Raw genomic sequence first — 14279 nt, 5'->3', positions numbered from 1 at the left:
AAACTCTCCCAATTTGAATGTATTCTTTGTTTCATAAAATCAGTTTATGCAGTTGTAATGGTTAGTTCTGAGGGGGGCATCCAAATATATATAACACGGAGTTTAGTTGATTCCTTGATTAAGACGTTTATTTTCTGTTCTTCTCAGCATAGCCTACAACACTTTCTAATGCATGCTGCTCACGTTACGTCGGCTGAAACTGAAACTCTACTCAGAACTCTATGATTCCTCTGTTCACCATAGACTGCTCACGCATAGACTATCGTTAGAAACCGTATCAAAATAAAAGCCTTTGCACATTATCAGTGCTACACAGCAAATAATGTTCCGCCAGAATCAATTTTGTTCTTCTGCTGCATGAATAGCATGGTTACTAATGCAGCAACTGGTGGAGAAATGAGCTATGGGAATTGTCACGTTTTTTTAGGCAAACATGGATATCACATAGCAATACATAATATGGATCATACCTGTATATACCGGTATTTACATAATATTAATATGTAATGATGATGTAACCAATTATGTGTCATCTTTTTTTAAACCACACATAATACACACACTCTAAAAGAACTAATCCATAGTATGTGGCTGCATTGTTAAAGGCATAAATACTTTTAAAAGGCATAAAATGCTTACCAGCACTAATTTTCATTACTTTATCAAAGTAATGTAACTCATTGATTACGTTTGATTGTGATACTAGAGGCAGTGCATATTTTAAAAAGAGAAACAAATGGGAAAAAACACTAATAATTTGAGTCCATATTGCTAAATTAATTGAACCTGTCCAGGTGATTTTGTATTTTAAATACGTAACCCGTTACATGTTACTGCCCAATGCTGTTTACCAGTTATTTAGGCACAGTCCATGTCCTTTCATGTTGAACATGGCGGATACCTTGCTCATTCGAGTGTATGTTTTCCATTTTTAGCGGGTGACATCCCCTTTGCCTGTAAACATATTTGGTTACCTGCCAGGGCAGAGCCGGTTTTTAAAAAAAAATCTCCCCCTTACAATTCTGCAAAATAGGCGCTACACCATTCTCCGTTTATTCAGATGAGTCTAACAGAGGCCATTGCATGAATGATGGATGGGGTCTGAGAATAACCTTATCGCAAAAGATAGCCCAGGCCTGGTGCTTTCATTTATCACATGGGCATGGAGTACACTGGTTCTGCCTCCCCCTACCATGGTGGCCTTTGATGAATATGTTTCTTATACGGGCTACTATCAGACTTAGCCACGCTAGATGTATAGAGGCAGTAGAGGCCATTGATAAAGTGTGGGGTACACATCAAAGGATTAATCCCCCATGTAATGGCCGAGCAATCCGATGGGTAAGCTCATTATGCAACATTTTCTATGAGGCATTATGCTTGTCATCAGCCAAGAGTGGTTAAGACTGAGGTAGCATTTCGCTCATCTAGTGAAAGAAGTGTGGAGGAAAAAAATACTGCCGGAATTATGGCGTACAGACATTTGTATCCCATTCTCCTTCATACAGCCCGAGGCTGATCAGTAATATTGCAACCATTCCACCAGATTTGTTGGTCAAGGCCTGGTCATGACTTCGGTGAGACATTTCTTTCTATTAGTGTGTGTCTGCCTCGAGTCTAGATAAATTCCATAGGGTAGTGATTGTAGTGGGGGTTGGGTTTTCTGTGAGCAGCACCTGGCTGTGTTTTTGTTTTCAGTCTGGAGAATGAAGTCATGATCCATCTCGACCCCGCGCTGCCCACTGTCTCTGACCCACAGCTGCTCAGGTATGGCTCATGTTTTTTTTGTTTGTTTGTTTGTTTGTTTGTTTTGCACTAAATAAGAGTTGTAGGCTAGCTTTCACCATACATAAACTTCCCTGGGGTCAGCCTTGCATTGTACCTCACAGATGACAAACAGAGTAACTCATATAATATCCCATATACTGTCGGTAATTGAGCTTACTGGGCACTTGCAGGGCAGGGGTAATACTGCAGTCAGGGCACTTGCAGACTGTTTCCCCCATGGACAGCATATGTACCACAACGTCCAATTACCACTATGATGCCGTAGGTATTAGGGGTGTAAAGATTAACCGATACATATCGGTATCCGTTTTTAACGTGTATGATACGGCTACATCGATACGTGAAGCCCCGTATCGGAATAAAACTGAAATGAACCGGTCGTTATATCGATTTACATGTTACGGATCGGTTCACAACCTTTTCTGCTCGCTCAGACTCTCATTTACGTTGCAAGCAGCGCGTTCATCCCACTTCCGGTTTTGGAACTACACGTGGCACGGATTTGTGGGTAATGCAGTTTGTTTTGGGCTACATTCATTGCCCAAAGTTGTCAAAGGACTTCATTACCCATACATCTACTGCAACTTAAGCACGTGACAACTCGCAATCGGTTGTTTGTTTGACAGTTTTTACTCTTTTGTTTTTCAAAATCCAGCGCGAAATTAAACACTTACTGTAGCATTCCTAAACGGCAACGATAGTCTGTAGAGTAGCCTTACAGTACGTTTGAAGGGATTTCCTTAATGTTAAAGAATAATTTGGCCCTTGCTGCTAAAACAATGCACAAATTATTATTATTTTGTTCATATTCACTCAGACTTGGAACAAAATAGGCCCAGTTCATTGATATGTAGGCCTATTTTATTCTTGTAGGCTAGGCTATATGAGAAAAGGCCAAGATTGTCTTAAGCCCTGTTTTTTTTTATTTCGGTATTGTCTTACCTCAGCAATAGGCTACAGCTCCTTGAAAACAATCAGATATAACTCTATAAAATCTATAAAGTCTATAAAAATGTATTTTTATGTTGTATTTGGCTGCTGTGTTTGACTGAAATGTAGACTATTCTTTTTTCATTTCAATACAGTATATGATACAAACCTCAGTTTAGATAATCATATTCACACATTTGTTTTTGCCTAATTGACATGACCATGATAATTGATAATATAAAATTAATGTGCACCTTAAGCAAATGATAAAAAATCTTTCAGAATGCTTTCCATTCTTCAACTGCATCGACTCGCATCGAATCGTACTGAATCGTTTTTTATGAACATGTATCTTTTCTTGTATCGAATCGTGTCCATCTATCTAGATGTGAATCGTATCATCTTTTACATGAGAGATTCACACCCCTAGTAGGTATATATTACTAGTGTAGGGATGCCAGCAGTGCTCTTGTGAAGCTCTGAGCACACAACCACATGATATTAGTGCATTTATCTCACTCCCATAACGGTCATATTATTCTAAAAATAATCATACTGTAGGCTTTGTTCTAACCAAACTACACAACACACTTTCAGTCCATTAGGAACAGAGGGTCTCCATGCTTAGGCACAGAAAGGGAAGAAGAGGAAGAGAAGGGAGGGACATGCTAACACGCTAACACCCTAACACTCCACAGCATAGATCTAAAAGCTGATGTTTTCTAGCACGCTCCTGGGATTATTTCAAATGCAACGCTATGCTATGTTACCTCCCCTGGTTAGTTTAACTGATACAAACCTCTTTGAATACTGCACTTTTGTTTAAAGTTATCTGCAAGTAAAACAAACTTTATACTCCCCTGGTTAGTTTAACTGATACAGACCTCTTTGAATACTGCACTTTTGTTAAAAGTTATCTGCAAGTAAAACAAACTTTATACTCCCCTGGTTAGTTTAACTGATACAGACCTCTTTGAATACTGCACTTTTGTTAAAAGTTATCTGCAAGTAAAACAAACTTTATATTCCTCTGTTTTCTTTTGGATGCTGTGTTTGTGTAGTCTTTCATTCGATGACATTTTATATTATTATGCATGGTTTATAGTTTAACTATGAGAGAGAGAGAGAGAGAGAGAGAGAGAGAGAGAGAGAGAGAGAGAGAGAGAGAGAGAGAGACCACAGAACATCTACATGGTTTGAGGCTGGAATGTTAGACATCTCCTTTGTCCGTGTCTAGTGCCTGGCCCTTCAGGCAGCAGCAGTGTGTTGTTTATTGTGGCCTTACCCTGGCAATTACGAATCCATACATTTGGAAGAGGGGGTGACTTCGGATGGAGCCCTGAAGAGGAAGGCGTAATATCAACAATATTTGTCCAACATCACTGATTCACTTTAATCTCAAGGGGCATATTTTGTGTGAGGTCTTGCATAGACTTTGCCCACCTCGGTTGTCAAACCGATGTATCATTTCATTCAGGATGGTAGCATCTGAAGGGGTTGTGTGTTCAAGCTGGAGTGTTATTTGAATCTTTTACAAATTTAGGATAGCATATAGCCTTGTTTTTAATCTCAAGGAAGACTTCATTCTTGAACTTCAGACGTTTCTTTTTGTTTCTTTTGCTTCTGCTACCTGAAACGAACATTATAATATAATATCAAGTGTTTTTCTGTAGATTTCTGTTTTTATTTGTCATGTCATGTTGCAATGTGCCATATCTTGGAAGTTTTCTCTTTAGCTATTTGCAGGTTGTCCCCCTCCCTCCCATCCAATCAGAAGCAGCCACATGAATACATCATTTATTCTGTGTGGGCTTCTATAAAGGGCATGTACTAATTCCCACAAAGGGTACATCTGAAATACAGTACATAGTCATCAATTTCACTATTGTCAAAGTGGTTTAAAATACAATAATCAGATTTTTTATTTTTTTTTGATTAGCACATTGTTATGTTAGCGTGTAGCTTTCCAAAATAGACCAATTAGAGCTGTATTCAGTTGTAATTACATTAGCAACATGTTTTGGTATGCGAGTTCATCCACTGTCAAATCGCAAGTTTCATGGCAATTAAGCTCCTCTCACAGAACATTATGTGGTTGTGTCTGTGAAATGTGTTAACTTGCCTTATTACACGGCTCTTCAGAGTGCTGCAGAAAGTTCCATTCACATGAATGGGCCTTCCCAACGTTCGGGCCTATGTTAAATCTATATAAATCACCGGCAAAGTATATAAATCACTGCTGTCAATGGCAACGGGTTGATTAATGTCTTATATCCCTCCGCAAGAATTCCGTTCGCTTATTGCAATGAAATTTCATTGAAAGGGAAAGTAAGCTAGTAAGACGTTGCCACGCAACACCTGAAACTGTCAAGTTCTATCTGTGTGGCTAACTATTTATTTTGTCAGCGGAAGACACGAAACGGTAGCAAAATAATTTGTAAAGATTCATTGTGTTAGGTTTCTTTTCTCGTTTTGGCAAGTAGCCGTGTAATAAGCGAGATAATGTATTGTCCGCCGGTAATTATCAGAAAATAAGTCCCTTCAGGTCGAAGCAAAACCCGTCCGCTGTGCGTTGGGGTTCGGTTCTCCCTGTCGGGACTTATTTTCTGATAATCCATTGACTTGAATGGGATTTCCCAAAGTCCTAGCGGTAAATAAATTCATGTAATTACTGCTGCAAACATATAATTACCGCTGTCAATGGCAACGGGTTTTGTGCTTCTGATACGTCTTTCATATCACTACGCAAGGACTGGAACTTCATTCAAACGTGAAAGCAGACGGTTGATCAGCTGTGTTCTAAAGAATGTTTGATTCAAGTTCAGCAGCGTGTGTTGTTGCGAACTATTTGTTTCTCAGCAAATGCCACGATGAACGGTAACAAATAGGCTAGGTTATGTAGGCTAAAGTCATATCGTGGGGAGTTTTTTTATTTCGTTTTGGCAAGTAGCCGTATAATAAGCGGGATAATGTATAGAAAGCCGGCCATTACTGTGAAAATAAGTCCCTTCAGGGCGGAACAAGACCCCTCCCGCCGGCCGGGTCCGGTTCGCCCTGTCGGGACTTATTTTCGCAGTAATGACCGGCGTTCTATACATTATCCCTTACTTAACTGACTGAAACAAAGGCATATAGGCCTGAGTTGTACAACAAAATTGTTGGTAATTGTGAGATGTGGGTCATAATGCTAGTTAATTTCATTTATGTACATCCTAGCATTAGTTATTTTGTTCTTTGAGATAATGAACAAACCCTTACATGTTACATGCTATGAGATCATTGCTTTTCATGCATTGATCATTTTCATTCCATACTAAAAGTGCACTACAAATGACCCACACACAGAAACAATTTTGTTGCATAGAAGGCTAGTGAGTATACTACTATAACCTTTTCAGCATGCTTGTGAAGAAGCACCAGAACCAGCACCAAAACTCCAGCGTGTCTTTTTCTACTATGGGCATAGATAATGTTTGAAATGAATAAATATGGCATGATTAAAAGATTATCTGAAACTAACTAAAAACCAAAGATAATAGGGAATGAAGACATGAGAACACAAATCAGAATCTGTAGGACTTGTGGAGGGTGAGTGATCCATTGTGAGACTGATATTAAAAAGCTCTGTTGGTTCTCGTGAGGTCTAATCCCAAAGCCCCCTCCAGGACCACCGTTGCTCTCATAACTAAGGGGAGTTGGGGAGTGATTTGAAAAGTTTGGGCTACCGAGCTGGACAAACTGGAGCAATGCCTCTGCCCACATGCCTGAAATGAACAGAACAAATCTGTATTACTTCACCTTACTTTAAATCCAACCTTTTTTCATACCGGCTCTCAGGTATTCTTTTGGGATGTTGACCTTAACCATGAAATGTTCCCCATAGACAGAATGGAATGTTGACCTGTTGTCAATGCTGAGCAAATATGCTGGCTGCTGCATTGCCATTATAGCCGGTGAGTTAGATGAACTGAATGAGATACTAGACGAGACTGCTGGAGGTTGTTTACCATTTCCCGTTGCCATGAGACACATAAGGTGCTTTCAGGAATGTCTCCTTGGCCATCTTGGTGGCGTGATCACACTGACACATGAAGGGTGACATATTCTTTGGCTTGTGAAGATCAAGGGATGGCTCTGGGTCCTTTTAAGTTCAGGCATGTGTGCCGGTGACTGAACAGAAGGCCCTGCCTTGATGTGTAGACTCTGGTGCAGTTCATGCAGAAGAATTCAGATTCTGTGGTTTGTGTGTGTGTGTGTGTGTGTGTGTGTGTGTGTGTGTGTGTGTGTGTGTGTGTGTGTGTGTGTGTGGGGGGGTCACAGTTTTGTGAGCAGGTTGTTTGGCTTTGTTGGCATATCCGAGTCAGCGCTTGAAGCAGACAGATTTGAACAGGTGTTTGAAACTGGTGTTTAAAGGATGTTTTTGGTCCTTCTGTGTCATGCTGGCCATTGGAAGATGAGGATTACCTCAGGCACTGTCACTGCGGTGTTCTTTATTTTGAGAAGCATTTTAATTTCACTGTCCAACTGAACTGGTTGGAACTTGGAACTCAACTTCTCCTTTCAGAACAGTGATGTTTGTGTTGTTTGATAACGGATTTTAAAAGACATCATGTGTCACAGGCTCATGCGCACACACACACACACACACACACACAAAGGTAATGTCTGATGTACAGTCGACCCCATTGTTTACAAAATACACACACACACACACACACACACAAACTTGCTATTGCCAAATGTAATGTAATGTATTGGTGGCCACTGACAGTACTGTATATCAGCGCAATAACGGTTAGTGAGACATAATCCTAGAGGTTATAAGATTTAGCTCTAGATGTCTACACACTTGTTTTCTATGAGTTTGCCATCATGATCTAAAAAGCCTGGCCAAGAAAGAGATAATAAACATAATTTTTGCCAAAACCTCTGCTTGTCATTGTCACACTCATTCAATTGATACAAGGGTTTCTAACCAAACACTTTAATCCCAAAATACAACAGGTATGTTATATTTCTGTCTCAAACTGCAGACATGTTTTATTTTCTTCACCTGGAGGTTGAAGTGCATCTCACGCTGCTCACCATGAAACAACTTCACTAAAATGTCTGCCAATGGCTAATTTGTGAATGACTTGTGTTTTATCGCCATTATTTAGTCGAGAGCACCAAAGGACCTTTCCCAGGGACTAAAATGATTGCCGTGTTGTTTTTGTGGGCAACAGACAAAGGAGCGCAGTTTTATATGGGCAAACGCGTAGCTCCATGGTCTGTCTCTGCAATAATAAATGGCTCTTCAGCAGATGTTTCTCCACACCTTTATTGCAAGATCAATACCAGTGCCAGTGCGGCTCCAGTGGTCAGAAAGCAAGCTCTGTTTACTGGAACAAGGTAAGCAACGCACAAACAAGTGCAAGGCACAGGCATTCTCAAGATGTAGTCGAGAATGTTGAATTGTCCTTGAGGTTTAGCATTTAGGAGGGAAAAAATGTAGAAGAAAATTAAGTAGCCAGACTCAGTACACATACGGCTATGTACGAGTGAGAAATCTGTCCTTTGTTGTTGTTGAAGTGACGCATGAAGGAGACTGTTGGATAGAGAAACAGCTATGCTGTTTCATATACCAGAGTAAACGCTGGCATCTACAAACATAAAAGCGCCATAGATCTTATAAATATTTTACATTCTGTGGATGTTAAGCCTGAATTTATGAGCACAGCTTTCAATAACTTAACCACTCTGCTTTGACAGCGTGGGGAAAAGTCTTCACTAGTTATGCCGCAGATGAGGTCTGTTACTTAACAGCCATCCAACTTATAGGACCCAACCGCTGAAAGTAATTGAAAGCAATGAAAAACTTTTGTTATGTGATTCTGTGTCAGACTTTCACCGAAGTAAGTTAGAGCCAGCGGGGATTGTAACAGGTTTTTTCCACCCCCAGGCACAACACCTTTGGACATGGGGAGTCTGTAAACAGAGAAACTTTTATTGTGGAAATCAGCATTGTGCTGACAACAGGGAGCATGAAGTGTAGAGGTGGGCGATGGAGTCGACCGACAGTCAGCCCTTCAGAGTCAGCCTCGGCTTGAGCCTCGCTCTTTTCACTCTCAAAAGGACAGTTCCGTAATAGAAACACGGGCCGGTGGCTTTTCAGGCATGCCTGCCGCCTCGGTCCCTTTCTCTCACAGGCTGACCATGTCTTGGGCTCACAAGCAACCTTCAGCCTTAACAAAACGCTTTAATGCACACACACACACTCATATATACAGTACATACACACAAACACACACACACACACACACGCATAGGTGTTTACCACCAACCATAAGATTAGTCCCCAACAGACCTACCAACCACTGTGATGCTGTTGGAGAGCTTCACCCCCACACACACACACCACACAGCACACATACACATACACACACTCATGCGCATGCAGAGGCATTTGATGTTTGCTCTGATTATACCTGAATCCCTCAACATCTGGAGAGCACACTAAAATGTGGTTTCATGAGATTTAACGTGCAAATCTACAACAACATACACCTGTGGTGTATTGAAAGCTTAACAACTCCACAAATGTTGTGAATTTTTATGAGGTCAGAAGAACAGCATGCCAAACAAATGTAAAGGAAAACTGTCTGTGCTGCTTTACAGTCAGGTAATAATGATTCATCCACAGATTGCAAAGGTACACATCCACTCACACTGCTGATCATACATTGTCATTGTCATTCCACTGAAGATGCCTGGAACCGTTGAAGAGACGTTGGCGAAGTCAGGTATAGTCAGAGGAGACCATAAATCGAGTGCACATGCGATGGGGAAGATATAGAACATGGAAATAAGATTTTCTTTTTCTCTCTGCTCAACAGACCCCATACACACAGTAGCTAACAATTCACCGACAGGCGACCAAGGAGAGATGAATCCTGTGAATGAAATTCCCCTGTTTCCCGTTTGTGTGGTCGGTGGCACTGGGACTGCAGTATCCCAGGTAGAAAGGGAACAGAGAAAGAGAAAAGCCTCAGGAAATGACATGATGAAATGAGGTGGAGCCTAAAACCAGGGGAAAGCCCAAAAGAAAAACCATACAGTATCCTTTTGTACATTTTCCTGGACGCGAGGAGGGGAGAGCCAACAGAGAAAGAGAGGGTGAGGGGAAGGCGTCTCGGCATGCTGCCCGAGAATGCAGTCAGCATGTTTCATCAGGGCGACTGCTCAATGAATCATGCATTGTGCAGCCAGTTAGGTGATAAATACACAAGCAAGAGGCCTAACATACCAGATAGGACTCATTGTTGGAGAAACCTGGCCTGTATTTCATAGTGGGGGCGATTCTGATGATGGATTGGCCGGACCAGAGCAATATTTCTCTTGGCCTCTTTTGCCAGGCATTGTGTTGAGACTGGAGAGTTGTCCAGCTGGGAGGTAAAATAAAGGCTGGGGCGTGGTGGTGCCTGCTCTCTAATGTCAAGGGAATTGCTTTTGTCGAGTCTACAGCTGTGCTGGGAATATTTTTTGCCCCTAATTCAAGCGGAATACCTATATTTATCCATCAAAATGAGTCATTCGCAAAGTATTGCTAATCGGAGGGAATATAGAAGCCATTAGAAACATCTGCGGGGTTTCACACTGTTTGTGTTTATGGCATCAAAGTGTCGGTGGAAACAGTGGTGGCTTGCAATGATTTGGGTGATGACTGAGAGCAAATGGACTGTGACTGTGAATTTCATGATTTATTCTATAAATGGTGTGGAGATCAGTTATAATGTGCATTTGCAGGGTCTGGTTTAAGCATTTCAGGCACCGTTTTTTTACTTATTGTTACAAAGATACTAATGCACAAAGCGTCTGAACTGCATAATTGATACATACACTTTTTTTTAGCTTCTTGACATAGTTATTTTTTGCCTTTCTGTGGAGTTACTAGAATTAAGACTAAGTAGGTCTGCCTCAGAAATACCACAGCAATAACTGGAATGAAGTTTTTAGTTTGAGGTCTTTGCTTGTTTCTGGACTATTTTTGTTTTGTCTCTTTATTTCTGGTTAACCTGACAACAGGCTTACTTACTTTATACTTATACAAGAGGAAGTAAAACATCAGATATAACAGCCAATTTAGCACCTGTAATATTAAAGGGGCTTTGTGAAAGCCTGACTAGCTATGCACTAGCAAACTAAATGATTTGAAATTATCCCCATCCCAGACAAGGAGTATTACTACATTTGTACACCCCTACTCCCTCTCCCCAACTACACAGAAGTAAGTGGCCAAGTCTGCCAAGGTGGCAGAGGCTGAAGGCTGCATTTAGCATGAAAACATGATAAATTGTTGGATCATCCATTGAAGGATAATCCAGGAAATCATTAGTGTCTCCAGCATCTCCATCAAACTGTTCATCTGTCATTATTTCAGCCTTTGAAATAGGGTATAATTATGAAATATCCTTGCTTTGCTGTTTTATGCTACAATGACTCACTAATGCCTCTTGGGGTACAAAGTGGTATTATGAGACAGGGTTATCTGGTAAGCAGATAACAGGTAACATTCTACTAAATCTAATTGGATATCCGGGCAAACATATTGAGATTTTATCAAAATATTGACTTATTTCTGTTGTAATTCTTAGTTAATTGATTGTTTTAAACTAAAGTTCTTACACATATCACATTTGAATCATTAAGCCTGTAAGCTCGTGCTGTGCCAAGGTTTTCCAATTTTCCTGAAGGAACACTGTTGGGTGTTGTTTGTCATCACTCAGTGAAATAAGGTCTGTGGAATGGAGGAAGGACGGAGGATTCGATAGATAAAGTGTGCACGTTTAGGTCCAGATATCGTCCAGCATATTTGAAATTCTCCACCAAAACATACTGATTTCTCGCTTTTAAGCTAAAATGCCACCTGTTCTGAAGATGAGAGGGAAAGGCGCTACAGAGAAACACACTGGAGGCTATTTTGCAGAGGGATGTTCTTTTTGACAAAGCTGCTCTGGACCCGATATGGAGCCAGGGAAGGCAAATGAGCACATCCCAAGACTCAGTCAAGTCACAGGGCCTCACTATCTTTATCTAGTCACAGCTTTAGACCATTCACACTGTGCATGCCAATAAAGTGGGTTTTTTATTGCCTTACGCTGGTGTAGACAGAGCCTGGTCATACAATGCAGTTCTAGAAACTACTATGCAGCCATAATAGATTGCCAGGCAAGTTGAGTCCTCTTTCTCTCCTTTTGGCTCACAATGCCGCTGCTTTAACATATTCATTTCATGCATCTCATAAAAAAGTGTTTTGTTTTTCTTTAGCATGGGCAGTCTGGTAAAGCAGTGTTATGCCTCTATACTATGCAATCATAAGAGATTGTCAAGCCAGTTGATATTCTCTTTTACTTTTGGAGCTTAAACAGGCAATCAAGAACAGTGTCTTCTTGTGAACATTGTACTGATGATCTGTATGCGAGACACTGATTTATTTTCAGGACCATGGACAGTTCCCTTATCGTCCTCATTTTTAGTGAATGTGCATGGGTATGCTGTGACGAATAATGCGCAAACCATGCATTTTCTTTTTCCATCATTCGATTAATTATCTTATAATTTAACACACCAGCAGTGTGACAACCTGGGGTGACTTTCCCCGATACCAGTGCCTTCTTAGAATCCACAATCCTCACATACTTTTTGAAGATGTGTTTTTTTTGCGCTCTCTGCTTTCCTGAAGGATATCTTCAAGACACACTTTCAAGACGAGTGAATAAGGGAGACCTGACGAAGTGATGGGAGGAAAGATGATTCATACAGAAGAAAGCCTCCCATATTGATAACAATGACACCCCAAAAAAACACTGAATGATGCTCATCCCAGAGTACTTTGGGTTTTTCTCACTTTTGCTTCTTGTGTGAAATCTGATCAAAAGGTAATTGACAAAGAACCAAGACAGCAAGAAAGAAATGCAAGAAAGCAAAGACAAAAAGGAGAGCGAAATATACTCTGTGATTTACATGTATGGTGGCTATTATGAAACTAGAGGGATATATGTCCTACATTTTTTCAAAATCTGTTTCCTATTGTTATTGTACAAACAAACAGCATTTGGACAGGTGTAAACAAGTCCTATGGGGTTTTCTCTTCTCCATGTAGTTGACAGAGGATTTGAAGGGGCTTGTTGATTAGTCAACACACATCGCAATGTTCACTATTTCCATGAAATTGAATTATGTGGTGGACCTGCATCTTATTACTGGCCATGAATTAACACACAGCTCAATTATCCAATCACAGTGACAGAGGTTAAGACCACGTACTTTAACAAGGCCCTGCAAAAACGCCACCAGCTGCACAGATATTGAGTGCTATCTACATATTCCCATTTATGATTAGGGCATAATTCCATGACAGGTTCTTTTCAGGTACCTGTCAACCGTGTACAGTGAGTTGTCATTTAGGAAATAGAGGCTAAAGATTGTTATGTCACTACTGAGGTGCTGCAGCGTTCCCACCTATAGTAGTATGGTGGCCCTGAAATTGACATGACATCCTACGGGGCTCTGTCTCCCCTGATTTAGGTGCAAATCCTTCATAGAGCTGCCATTTTATCCATGTCACCCAGACATCCATCTATCCATCCATTCATCCATCGGAGAGATTAACAGCCAGGGTCTGTGGCAGGGCCACGGCTTCCTCCTCGTCTGGAGCATCTCAAGAGACAGCTGAGATTTCATAACTTTTTCAGTGCCGTCTTGACTTTCTGGCACTTTCTGTAGACTCTGAGTCACTGCCACCTTTTGGAACACATTCTGTGTTGCATAGGTATTATTTGTCCCACTAACATATTTTTGAAATAAGTGGTAATGGGATGGGTTGACATGCCCCCTTAAGACCAACATACAAAAAAAAGGTGGACCTCCTAGGCCCTACGGTTCTCGAGATATTCACAGAAAACTGTCTCCGGCCACCTACAGGCCAGTTGGTGTATAGTAACATAAATTAATTTATTGTGTGGCCCCATGAACGAATTCCACAAAACTTGGCGTTTCATACAGAGGGTGTCATAATGATCCTACACTTCCAATTTCGTGCAGTTTTGACTGTTAGGTCACAGATACCTTCAATTACACCACCTCATTTTTACTTTTTTGTGTTTAACTAGATGGCGCTATACATGAAATGAGTGGTTATGGAATGGGTTGACATGGCCCCTTGAGATCAACATACAAAAAAAAAAATGGTACTCCTAAACCCTACGGTTTTCGAGATATTCACAGAAAACTGTGTCTGCCCTACCCTCCTTTCGGGGGGTCCAATTCAGCGGGGGGGCTACAGATCAAAACGAAAAACAATGGTTCCATGCTATCCATGTGGGGTTACATGTCCACCAAGTTTCGTGTAAAAAAAAAAAAAATCTGACTAAACCTATATGACCGCCGCTTCGCTGCGCGGCGGTCATAATGAGACTTTATATAAAAGTTATGTGAGCTTAGCTATGTGTGCAGTATCAGGTAATTTGCAAAATCATGGAGATTCAAAAGCCACAGATTGAATTATTATCCCATGAGACAAT

The sequence above is a fragment of the Alosa alosa genome, chromosome 5, assembly GCF_017589495.1.
Source record: "Alosa alosa isolate M-15738 ecotype Scorff River chromosome 5, AALO_Geno_1.1, whole genome shotgun sequence".
NCBI lineage: Eukaryota > Metazoa > Chordata > Actinopteri > Clupeiformes > Clupeidae > Alosa > Alosa alosa.
Note: the sequence above shows the minus strand (reverse complement) of the source record.